This window comes from Fukomys damarensis, unplaced genomic scaffold, assembly GCF_012274545.1.
Source record: "Fukomys damarensis isolate Sample0158 unplaced genomic scaffold, DMR_v1.0_HiC HiC_scaffold_19, whole genome shotgun sequence".
Classification (NCBI taxonomy): domain Eukaryota; kingdom Metazoa; phylum Chordata; class Mammalia; order Rodentia; family Bathyergidae; genus Fukomys; species Fukomys damarensis.
Window position 1 is genome coordinate 47,823,697 of NW_022900931.1, and position 12,499 is coordinate 47,836,195.

Consider the following 12,499-nt stretch of genomic DNA (forward strand, 5'->3'; position numbering starts at 1 on the left):
AAGTTGAAGCCCAGCCTGGGCAATTAAGCGAGACCCGGTCTCAAAATTAAAAAAAAAAAAAAAAATGTTTTTAAAGACTGGATTTGTAGCTCAGCGCTCCCTGGGTTCAATCTGCAGTACTGCAAGAAAAGAATAAGGAAAAAAAAGTCAATAGGCATGCTGGCCCGTTCTTGAGAACCTTCACCAGACCGCCTATCTTCAGAGAGCCTCTTAAGTAGTTTAAGCAGCACCTTAGATTTCTGAGGCCCTCTTTAAGGAAACTTAGTCCGCAAAGGAGAAGCCCCTAAGCTGCACGCATTTTGAGTATTAGGAGAGAACGCAACCCCTAAAAACGCCGCAAAAAACAATTTCGCCTCCACAGGAGTGCGCACGCGCCCCGGGTGGGTTTTGCATTAGCCCTAAGCTCCGCCCCTTGCGCGTCCTTTGGGGAGGGTTGGAACGGAGCGCTTGCTCGGCAGCTCTCCCCTCGGTGCTCTCGGCAGATCGTCGCAAACGCGGCCGGAAAGCGTGGCAGCGCAGGCGCAGGCGCAGAGAGCGGAGGCGGCGGTGGTGGCGGCCGCTGGCCAGTGTAAGATGGCGGCGGCGGTGGTGGTGGCAGTGGATGGGGCGGCTGGGCCTGGAACAGTCGGAGCAGCCGCTGGCAGAAGGATGACCCAAGGCGGGAGGCAGGCTGCTGAGTCTCGGCGGCTCCCGTTCCTGTAACTGCCCAGCCGGACACCCCCCTGACCTAACCGGTCCGTGTCTCATTCCGGCTTGGCCTGCCCCCCTTTCCCGGGCTGGTTCCGCTCAGGATGGGCTTGACCCACTTCCTCAGGCTGCTAGGGCCCCGGTTTTCTCCTTCGCTGCCCCGAGGCACTGTTGGGAGGGCCGGTTCTCCTTTCCGCAGTCAGCCCTGCATTGCCTCTCAGGGCCAGCTCCGTAACTCGCGGGGACGTCTGGCTCCGTCGGGTAACCCATTTCTGTGCCCCTGTTTCTCCCCTTTGCTCGAGGACGCGGCTGCCCGGGAGTCCCCGTCCCCGCGCGGCGTCCCCTCCCCCAACCCGGCTCCTGGCCCCGCACCTCGGGGAGCCGCGGTACAAGGATCCGGGAGGCGGTCGGCGGCGGCTGGTCCTGTCCTCTGTAATTCTCTTGAGTTTGCTTCCTACCGCCTCCAGATCGTCTAAGGACGCCTTAGAACGGTTCCGTTTGGTCCCTGTTAGTTGGAAAGCATCGGTGGCTTGAATTTCTGACTCATGATTGTCGCTGGAGTCTGTAAACAAACCGGCGCTGGCGCTATCACGTTCTCTCCGGATCTCCCCTCCCCCTCCTCCGCGGCTTCTTGTTGAGAGGTGGTTTGGTTATGGTTCAGTGTTGAAAAGGTTCAGGTTTTCCTTTCGGTGACGCTTGGTTCTAGCGGAGCACGGAGACAACTTGCTTGGCTTCTAATCCTCTGTGTTGGTTCACTTTATTTATATACGTGTGCGTATTTCTGTCCAGCCGGTCAGGTAGTTTACTCGAATTTTAAATGCCTCCGAAGAGCTCTTAAAAAAAATAGCAAACGCTCCGTGAAACCTTGTGTTATGTTCAGAAGAGGAAACACCTTTGTCATGTAAACTTAACTTTTCTCAGTCCTTCAGGAACGCTCCAGACCTGTGTTCTCTGGAGCTCTCAGCCTGGCCCTACTTCAGTGATTAAAGGAGGAAAGGAGTGGGAGTTGCAGACAGACCCTACCGCGATGCTCAACTGCTGATCACTAGTCTTAAAATTTCTACCAGTCTCCACAAGTTTGGGTATTGTTCTGTGTTCCAGCTTTGGTTAAATTGATTGTGCAGGTTTAATTGGCTGTGTTTTTGCTTTTCTGTGCTAAGCTACTGCTGTATATATTGAGTTTTGCCTAGAAGTGAATGTGTGTTCCTCCCTCGTCTTTCCCCTTTTCCTTTATTCATTTGCCATATGTTTTGCCTTGTGCGGTTCATGTTTCTCGTTAAAAACTGAAATTGAGTTTGCTTGAGTTCTGTTGTATCTTTTGTAAAATCCTGTCTCTTTCCTTCTCCCGGCTTTTGTGTTGTCATCCTTACCATTTGGAGACTAGTTAGGCGAGGAGTGATGAGAGATGCTGCATTTCGTTTGTGTCTGAGTCCACTCCATCTCAGAATTCTAACTTTTCCAAACATACTGGGGAAATTTTGGTGAAAAAGTAAATAGTAATTGCTGTTTTGTAGCTAGTCCGAAGAATTCTTGGTTAGCAGAAGAATCATCCTGTACATTCAGCATGGCGCCAGTGCCAAAAAGGGAGTAAGAACATACTTATAAGTGTAGCTTTTGTAAGACTCTTAGGTTTCTGGTGACAGAATACTGCTGCGGTTGAGGCTTGTGAGATGTCATAGAAGAGCTGAGTGGTTCTGGACAATAGGCCTGGCCAGTTCTTCGTATATACTGTAGTAGGAAAAGATGGAGTAGGACTGTAGTAAATTTTATTCTACCTGGTACCTAGGTCAGAAAATGTTCGTTATGGACTAGAATGAAATTTTAAATTGTGTATGTAAGATATAAAGGGAAAAGTGCAGTCTTTGGAGATGGGCAGACTGAGGATTAAATACTGTAGAAAGATTTATTAGCCATGTGACCTTAGGCAAGTTACTTTAAACTTTGCTGACTCTTAATTTCCACATCTTTAAAAGTGAGATAATACCATTACCTCCCACAGTCATTGTTGGTATTATATGAGGGAAGCCATGTAAAGTTCTTAGATTATGCCTAGTGCATGGTACATGCTCAGATACTACTTTTTATTTGTACCTTTTGAAAAGTTGTACATTATTTCTTTGCATTTTGTTTTACAGCACATTTTCCTGGTTAATTTTTCAGATTCCTTTCTTCCCACTGGGAAGTGAACCTGCCAGGGCCTTTACAGATTTAATGTCTCTATTCCTTTTCAGTTTTTTTTCCCCCCAGTTTTGTTTTGTTTTGTTTTTCAGTCAGTCTTGCTAAATTGTCCATGCTGGATGGGAGTTTTCCATCCTATTCCCTCAGAGTGCTGGGGTTATAGGTATGTGCCACCACGCCCAAGTTTTTTTTCCTCCCTTGACCCAGGTACTAGGAATTGACCCCAGGGCCTTCACACTGAGATAGATTGCCAGCCCTTTTGAGATAAGATCTCATTAGGTTGCCCAGACTAGGTTTGAATTTGTGATCCTCTTGCCTCAGCCTCCCAGAGTGCTAGTATTATAGTTGTGCATCACACACCTGGTTCCTCTGCTTAGTGCTGAGGATTGAAATCATGCCTTCACACAAGGTGAGCAAGCATTATTGCTGCTTACAGCTTGGAACTCCATCCTCAGCCTCTCAAGTTCATTTGTAACTGTTTGGGTCAAATGTGTCTTTATAAGTGCCCACCCAGGACTGCCTTCTGAATATGATTTAGGACAATCTTGGTTGGGGTTCATGATCAGAAGGAATATTAGATGTTGGTGTACATATATTTCTAAATATACTTTTTTTTTGGTACCAGGGATCGAACTGGCACTTGCAAGGCATGTGGCAGACCCACTGAACTAAATCCTTGGCCCTCTAAATGTACTTTTTTTTTTTTTTTTTTTTTTTTTTTTTTTTTTTTGGTACTGGGGATTGAACTCGGGTCCTTGCGCTTGCGAGGCAGGCATCAGAACCACTGAGCTAAATCCCCAGCCCTAAATGTACTCTGAAACATGAATAATTTTCTTCCATTCCTTGCTTCCTTCACCTTGGTCTAGGAGCACACCTGACTAGAATGAACAGTTTTGTAATTCCTTCCCCTTGTGCTACAGTGTTGTTCACCTGTATTGGAGCTACTCGTGCCTTTCATTTTTGCCATGGAGGGTGTACATTTTCTCTCAGATACTGAGCTATAAGGTGATCCTCTTGAACAGATTATCAAAGAACTAGATTATGAAAGGGTCTCACTTCTTTCTGAACTAAACCAAGGTTAGGTTAGGAATTCCAAAGGGTTAGGAAAAGAACAGAGTTCATTTTCAACTCCACATTTGGACAGTACAGATAGAGAATTTTAAAAATTCTCTTCCACATCCCTTTGGAAGAGCCAAGAGCAAAAATTAAGAAAGTATCGATAACATTGTAGTGAAGGAAACTGCATTTAGCCAGTGATCGTTTTAGGGCTGATGGCTGATGAACTGTGTTTTTTCGTTTTGTTTTTTGCTTTTTGTTTTTTGAGACAGGGTCTCACTATGTAGCCCAGGCTGGTCTCGCACTCACAGCAATCTTCCTGCTTCAGCCTCCCAAGTGCTGGGATTACAGGTGTGCGCCACCACGCCCAGCTTCCTGATGAACTGTTAATACTGCATCCAGTATCTAACTCTGTTGTGAGTTAAAGTCCCTTGGTGGTGAGGTGGGCATTAGTGTTTTTGTGAGATCTGGAGATCTGTATTGGATAGGAAGAATGATGGGAGGAGAGAAGGAAATTGTTGAAAAATGAGTAACTTTGAGTGTGCCTGATTGCTTTGGGTGGGGGATAAGAATCCTCTTCGATCTATAGGAAGGATTTCATATTTTACACTTCAGGTGACATCTGTGTATACAGTGAAGCAGTATTCTTAGTTTGTAGATCACAGCTGTAAAATTCTTCCTGAAGATATTTTTGTATTTCAGGGTTTTGGGTATTACGTAAGAATTGTCACATCTTACTAAGTAAGAGGTATTTTCTAGGATGGCCGAGGTGGGAGACAGTGTCTTCTTAGTTCCTACCACCAGTCTGGCTGGGCATTTTATGGTGCAGTATATTAAATATGTAAGAATCAGTTTCGGTGTCATGGTCCTTCATGTTGACTAGAATCAACCTAAGGCATGAGCTAGGGATTTAGCTCAGTGGTGCCACCACCTGCCTCGCAAGCTCAAGGTCCCAAGTTCAATCCCCAGTACCAAAAAAACAAAAAAAACAAAAAAACACCTAAGGCACAAGCTTGCCTTCAGAGATCTAAAAGCAGCCTTTTTTGTTGGTGTTACCAGTTTAAAAACAGTCCTGGCATTTCGAAGCAAGCAGATTCTAGAAGAAGATACACTTTAGAGGTACACCTTGTTGTGGAACACTGGGATGTTAATTTATGTGCATATATTCTATAAGATGGATTACAGGCTTTTTTCTTTTCTTTTTGTTTCATTTCATTTCTGTTCTTTTTGAGACATGGTTTTACTATGTACTGTCATTTCAAGCTGGCCCTGTACTCACTGTGTAGCTCAGGCTAGCCCTGTGCCCATTGAGTAGCCCAGGGTAGTGTTCAACTCATGGTAATCCTCCTGCCTCAGCCTCCGAAGTGCTGGGATTACAGGCATGTGTAACCATGCCCGGTTTACAGGCTTCTAAAGTCATAAACTGAGTAGTTAAACTCAGCTTTCTGTAAATAGATTTATTGCTAGATTGTTTTTAGCATAGAAAAGGTAGCTTTAAATATGTCTAAGAAGTGTGTGAATTATAAAAGCAGCAAGTATCCTAACAGAACTTTTTATTGTATAACTTTGGTGTTAAAGTTATTTTTAAATTTATATTTATTTTTTTCTGGAGTTATTAAGTCTCTAAGACTGAATTAACTTTTGTTTTTTAAGTAGATTTATCATTGAGCCAGGATAATCTGTTTACCCTCACCCCTTTGGAGCTCAACCCTCTGAGTTAATTAAATCACCACAGGCATGGAAGTAGTGACCATGTATAGTATACAGTAGTCCCCTTTTATTTGCAGTTTTGCTTTCCATAGTCAAACAGTGCAATAATACTAAATGAAAAAGTCCAGAAATAAACAGTAAGTTTTAAATTGTATGCTATGTGAGGAAATCTCACCCTGACCCCCCCCAAGAGACATGAATCATCTCTGTGTAGACATCTCTGCACTTTATATACTACCCTCCTGTTAGTCACTTTGTAGCCTTATAAGATGACTGTGGTACTATCAAAGTGCTTGTGTTCCAGTAACCCTTATTTTAATAATGACCCCAGAGTGCAAGAGTAATGATGCTGGCAGTACCAGTGTGCCAGAGAATCCATAAAGTGCTGCTTCCTTTAAGTGGAAAAGTGAAAATTCCCAATTTAGAGGAAAGAGGGCCTGAGATTTAGCTCAGTGGTGCCACCGCCTGTCTCACAAGCACAAAGTACTGAGTTCGATCCCCAGTACCAATAAAAAAAAAGAATAACCTTTATATTTAGGTTGCTAAAATCTAGCAAGTTTATCTAGCCTGTGGCCAGCATTTTTTTTCTTTTTCTTTTTCTTTTTTTTGAGACAGGGTCTCACTATGTAGTTGAGACTGACCTGTGTAGCCCAGGCTGGTCTCGAACTCACAGTGATCCTCCTGCCTCAGACTCCCTTTCATTCTCTCAGAGAAGAAAGTCCATGAAAATTTTTCAGAAATTATTGTGTGATGAGCTGATGATATAGGTCATTGCTATAGTGCCTGCTTAGCATATGTGAGGGCCTGGGTTCCATCCCCAACACTCCAGAATTATTGAGTGATAAATTTTATGAATTTCTCACTTCTTTATCTTAGTCTTTTGGGGGGATACCAGGGATCAAACTTGGGACCTTGAGTTTGCAAAGCAGGCGGAGGAACCACTGAGCTAAATCCCCAGCCCTGTTATAGTCTTTTATCTTTGTTTCTACAGGTTATATAGTTTTTTAAATTAACTTTTTATTTTTTGGTACTGGGGATCGAACTCAGGACCTTGCGGTTGCGAAGCAGGTGGTGGCACCACTGAGCTAAATCCCTGGCAAGGTTATATAGTTTTTATGCCAGAAGCCCAGCTTCTCAAATACTCCCTTCTCCCAGAAATATAATATAGCTAAATTAATGAAGTTGAGCCTTCCCTGAGTTTTAGCATTAGAGAGTAACTAATGTGACAAAGATAGCATCTTCTAAGAAATGTGGTTTGTCTAGTGGATTGAATCGTTATAAATATTTTCACTTTTATATCTGAAAAGATAAATTATTTGCTCCAATCCCCCAATGGTAGTGTTTAAGGAGTTCTGGCCAAGTTCTGAAGTGAAACGTCCATGATTACCTCAGTTTTTTTGTGTCACTTTTTGTTCTTTGTAGTATTTTTGGCTGTCTGGAAGGATAGCTAGTGGTAGCCAAGTGACTGTCTCTGTGGTGTGCTTTAATCATTGCACATTATCAGGTATGTTTTGTTGAATTTACTTAGGACCCAGCATTAGACCCTTCCCTCTAACCTAAAATACATAAGGGCACTTCTCCACATTTTAACCTTTATTTTTTATTGTAAGTAGTACCTTTCCTTTTGGAGCATTACCCATTTTATCTCAATAGTGTTTTTTCCAGTGACTTAAGAAAAATTTGAAATGTGACTGGCAAAAACTGGTGATGGGAACTGGATTCTTTTTTGTTGTTGTTTTTGGTTTGTTTTTGTTTTTTGTGTTTTGTTTTTTGAGACAGGGTCTCACTATGTAGTTGAGACTGACCTGGAACTCATTATGTAGCTCAGGCTGGTCCTGAACTCACAGTGATCCTCCTGCCTCAGTCTCCCGAGTGCTGGGATTACAGGTGTGCGCCACCACGCCCCGCTTGGGAACTGGATTCTGATGGTAAAGGTAAATCATGTTGGAAAAACAATGGAAAGTAGATATAATTTAGAATCATTTAAATTGAGACAAATGGGCTTGTGTGTTGTTACAAGAAGTTCCTCAGCTTTGCTGCTGGGGAATAACACTTAAAAGGTTAGAGTACATTCCAAACATACTCTGAAATACCATTATTAGAATTAAGGCCAATAAACTATAAACATCAGGCACTTGGCATTACCAACAGGGAGAGAAGGCCAGTAATGACATTTCTTACTCATAGTTTGACTGTGGGAAGACTTCATCAATGTCTGTGCTGACTGCTTTGTAGTCCTCCATCTTGGGTATCCTTGGCACCTCTAGCAGGGAAGAATTTAAAGAGAGAAGGCTTCTGTTGTGGCTTCCTGGATAGATTGCTTTGCCCTAGATCGCAGAATGTGTTCAGACAGAGCTCTCTGAATTCTTAAAAGGCTAGTGAGAATGGGTAAAGCAGATTTCACAAACTTTAAACTAAGTCCTATGTTATGCAAAATGTTTGGAGGCTCGTTGCTGAGTAGCAAAGAAACCTAGGCTTCTCTAAGAAATGCATGCAATCTGATATCTGAGATGGAAAGCTGTAAAAATAGTACAAATGCCTGCTGAGTACAAACAGGTTCTTTGCATAAATTGTCTTTAATCCTCTAAAGTTAACCAGCTTACACAGGGTAATGGTATTATTCCATTTTACAAAAGAAAACAGTACATGGTAGAAGTAGAATTGTAATCCAGGTCTATCTAATGCCAAAATTCTTCTCCATTATGTCATACATTTTTAAAACTGGTTCTTCATTGGCAACTGATAAAGCAAGTGAGCTGAAAGGTAGAATTAAATATTTTTTTATAAAAGTATAAATTATTAAAATTCTGTTTAGTAATAGGAATAAAATATTATTTAAACATGAGTCTCAAATTATGATAAATTGGTAGGCTAATTCATTTTTTGTTTTTATTTTTGTTTTGCAGTACTGGAGATTGAACCCAGGGTCTTCATACTGAGCTACATCCCCAGAACTTTTTATTTTTGATTTTGAGACAGGATCTCACTAAACTGCTGAGTTGCCCCGCCTGGGCTGAAACTCAGGAACCTCCTGCCTCAGCCTCCCAAAATACTAGGACTATAGACATGTGCCACCACGCCCAGCTGCTAAAGATTTTGAGGAAACAAGTTTTACAGACGTAACTGAAGAGGTAGCCTAATCCTAGTGTTTTATGATCTTTGAAGGGGGTGGTCAGCATTCCATTCAGTGGCTGAGATAATTCCATGGTAAAAGCTATTTAACTCATACAGCTTTTCTTGATACATCTTGCATTGCCTCTCTGTAGCATTGAATACATAAAGAAATATTGGCTATCCCCTTTGACCTATCCTCTTTGACCATTTAATTCTTATTTCTCTACTCGCTTTTTCCCCTAAGGATAGGTATTCCCTAAGATTCTTTGCATAGAGTTTCCTGTCTTAGATATTTCTTAGGTACTTGTTTTTGTTTGCTTTTAGTAAGGTACAGTTTATAAGGTATTGGTTTTGAAATTTTTCTAGAGATAATGCACAAATCTGTGTCTCTGGCTCTGACTTATTTCTTAAGTTCCAGACCTATATTGGTTTCTCACCAGCTTCCTAACGTGTCTGGATTCACATCTCTTCACCCATGTACCACCTTCGTATTTATAACATTTGATTTCTAGACTCAAAACTTGTCTTTTTTACTTTCAGCTTCATAACTGCTTTGGAGCTAAAATACCATACCTCTCAAGTGTTTATCATGTTGGTTTCTATTTCTCTCTGCCATCAACCTGTGACAGGCCCTCCTTACTCTTTACCTTCTAAACTTGTTTCTGCTTCCTTTTCTGTCCATTTCAGTTCATGTTACTATCTTTGACAAAATAATCTCCTTCATATATGACACACCAATGTATATTGTTTTTGTTTTGTGATGCTGGGGGTTGATCTCAGGGCTTGGCATAATGCTAAGCAAGCACTACCACTGAGTTATACTCACCTCTATACTTTTAACTAATCAACTATTCCCAGTCGAGACAAGCTTATTGAACATAACAAGTTTTTTTTGTTTGTTTTTTTATGTATTGTGGATCAAACTCGGGACCTTGTGCATGCTTTTGAAGGAGGTGGTAGAACCACTAAGCTGGCAAGTTTTTGTTTGTTTGTTTTTTTGAGACAGGTTCTCACTATGTAGTTGAGACTGACCTGGAATTCACTATGTAGCCCAGGCTGGTCTCGAACTCACAGCGATCCTCCTGCCTCAGCCTCCCGAATGCTGGGATTACAGGCGTGTGCCACCACCCCCGGCTACATTTTTCTTTTTTAATTGATATTGATACTTGCATCTCTTGTATTAAATTATATATCATTTTTTCTATTTGATTAATTGATTACAAAAAGGATTATAGATGCATTGTTTATACTTGTGTAGATCCTGTATTGCCGGTACATTGTTGCATACCCGCATGTTTTGTACAGATTGGCCACTGGATGGTGCCAGAGACCTGTACTTTCAATAAAAACGAGTAATTTAGAGCCTCTATATAATTGGCTTGCATTGTGTTGTCAAATCTTTTGCACAGTAGGAATAGTATTTAATTTCCCTGATCCAGTCTACTGGAGGGGAGACAGTGTTAGATACTCCAACCATCCAAGTACTTAGTAGAATGTCATCTGAAATCCTGTGTCCTATAAATGTGTTTTAAACAATATGACTTTCAACCTCTTTGGGGTTGTCCTTTGAACTTCAGTGTCTGAAGTTCTCTGACTAATATTACACTTGTATAGTGTAACCTACAGCAGCCTACAGCAGTAGTAGAAAATTGAGTAGAAAATAGAGAAGTGCTTATTGTGAAGCAAAAAAAAACGTTAAGGTAAAGAAAATGAATTTAAAATGAGCCATTTCATTAAAATAAAATGAGCCATTTCCACTTGAAAACAAAGATTGGAGGTAAAGAAAGTAGAGCTAGTTGATAGCAGATGGACTCTGGGACCTAGAAAAGCAAATTTGTACTTTGGATGGAGATCAGCCCTGAGCAGCTGTTCATTTGTTAGTGGTGTGGGACATCTGTCTTCCCCAGAGGAACCGCAACTACATGGCTCTCAAATGTCTGTCTTACTAATAATTGAAGTATTTGAGTACTATCACATTTCAATTTTAAAGGAAATTCTAAAACCTGGCTTCATTTGAATATAAGGAGAGCTGGGCTCTCCTACTTAAAAAAAAAAAGAGGCATGGAGTAGCCTGAAAGAATGCTGGGGATATGAAAGTCATGAGAATTGACTGAAACCAGGTCCAAGTCTTAATAAAGGGATTTTTATTTTATTTATTTATTTAGAGACAGGGTCTTACTATGTAATTCATACTGGCCTTGAACTCAATATATAGGCAAACCTGAGCCTCCCAAGTGTAGGGATTATAGGCGTGTACCACACACCCAGCCAGTAAAGGGATTAAGGGTAGTTCAGTAATATTTATATGCTAATGTTTCCATCAGGCCCAAGGTAAAGGAAGGTGGAGTTATCAGACCAACAAGCCATAACACTGAAGGATTTAAAATGAGTTTGAGAGAAATTTGAAAACTAAAAAGATGCTGGCAGTGTGGCTCAGTGGTCATCCCTACCTTTGCTCTCCAGCACCAAAAATAAATTTGAAAGTATACAGATTATTAGTACAATCTAGAAATACTTAGAACTACTTTCAGCTTCTGATATTCTTGGTTATCACCAAAGCAGTATAATTGGAGACTTACTTATTTTGGTTTCATCTTACCATTCATGTAGTTGCTGATAAGTCAGTGGTTTTGGTTGCAACACAAATCCTTTGAGCTCTTTAGTTTTCAGGTGAGGAGACCTGACATTTTTGTTCTCCTCTGCTGTGATATATATTGACCACTTTTGTCAACTTCTGTTAATAATCATAGCCTTGAGAATGTAATTGTTATGTCTTACCTGTTACTTAACCATTTGCATGATATATTCCCTCTCAACTCTCCCATTTTCTTTATTTCTTTAGACCACATTTATTGGGGTATGATTTACATGCAGTAAAGTTTATTATTTTTTATGATGACCTTCAAATTCTGACAAATGAGTAGTCATTTAACACCATTGTAACTGAAACAGAACATTTCTGTTTTTTCAAAACATTTTTTCATAGATTTTGTTTTGTTTTGGTAGGGGGGATCAGACTCTGGTTGTTGCACTTGCAAGGCAGGCAGTGGCACCACTGAGCTAAATCCCAGACCCATCAAAGCATTTCTTAATGTTCTTTTAGTCAGTTCACTTCTCTGGCTACCACTGATCTCCTTTCTATACTTGTAGTTTCATCGTCTCCAGGAAATACCATAAATGGAATAATATATTACGTAGTTGTTTGGAGCGTGACCTTTTTGATCTTAGTATAACATATCTGAGATCCACCAATGTCACTGCTGGTATTAGCAGTTCATTCTCTTTTATTGCCCTGCAGTATTCCACTGTGTGGACATGCCACAATTATGTTTAACAAAGCCTGAGCTAAAGAACATTTGATTATTTCCATTTTTAAAAAATGAATATAAGTTAAGACTGCTGAAACATTTGCCTGTAGGTTTGTTTGTAAATTTTATATATATACATTTTTTAAGGGGATACCTAATGTGAGATTCCTGGATTGTTTGGTAAGTTTGTCTTACTTAGGAAACTGCCAAAATTTTTCCAAACTGGCTATATCATTCTGCATTTCTCTCACCAGTATGAGAGTTGTAGTGATCCAGTTCTTGTTGGTATTTGATATAAAGTAAAATTTCCTTACTATTTTAAGTGAACTATTTTTGTAATACTGGGCAATGAATGTAGGGCCTTCACATGAAGGCATATGCCCATCCCTTTTTATAATTATTTTATTTTATTTTATTTTCATTGTTTTTGGTACTGGGGATTGAAC

The 12,499-nt window shown here is 40.7% G+C and overlaps 1 protein-coding gene across 6 annotated transcripts in view; it reads left to right on the forward strand.

Annotated features, from left to right (window-relative positions):
• The first annotated feature begins 495 nt into the window (after positions 1–495).
• Dcaf8 (DDB1 and CUL4 associated factor 8) overlaps positions 496–12,499 on the forward strand; it is a 44,963-nt gene continuing 32,959 nt past the window's right edge. For 2 of the 6 annotated variants that reach the window (XM_010616670.3, XM_010616672.3), the window contains exon 1: positions 550–734. The gene's annotated coding sequence lies outside the window, so the exon portion shown is untranslated. Of the gene's footprint in view, positions 735–8,605; positions 8,763–12,499 lie in introns of those variants that run through there. The other 4 variants (XM_010616668.1, XM_010616671.2, XM_010616666.3 and 1 more) reach the window with 4 other exon arrangements.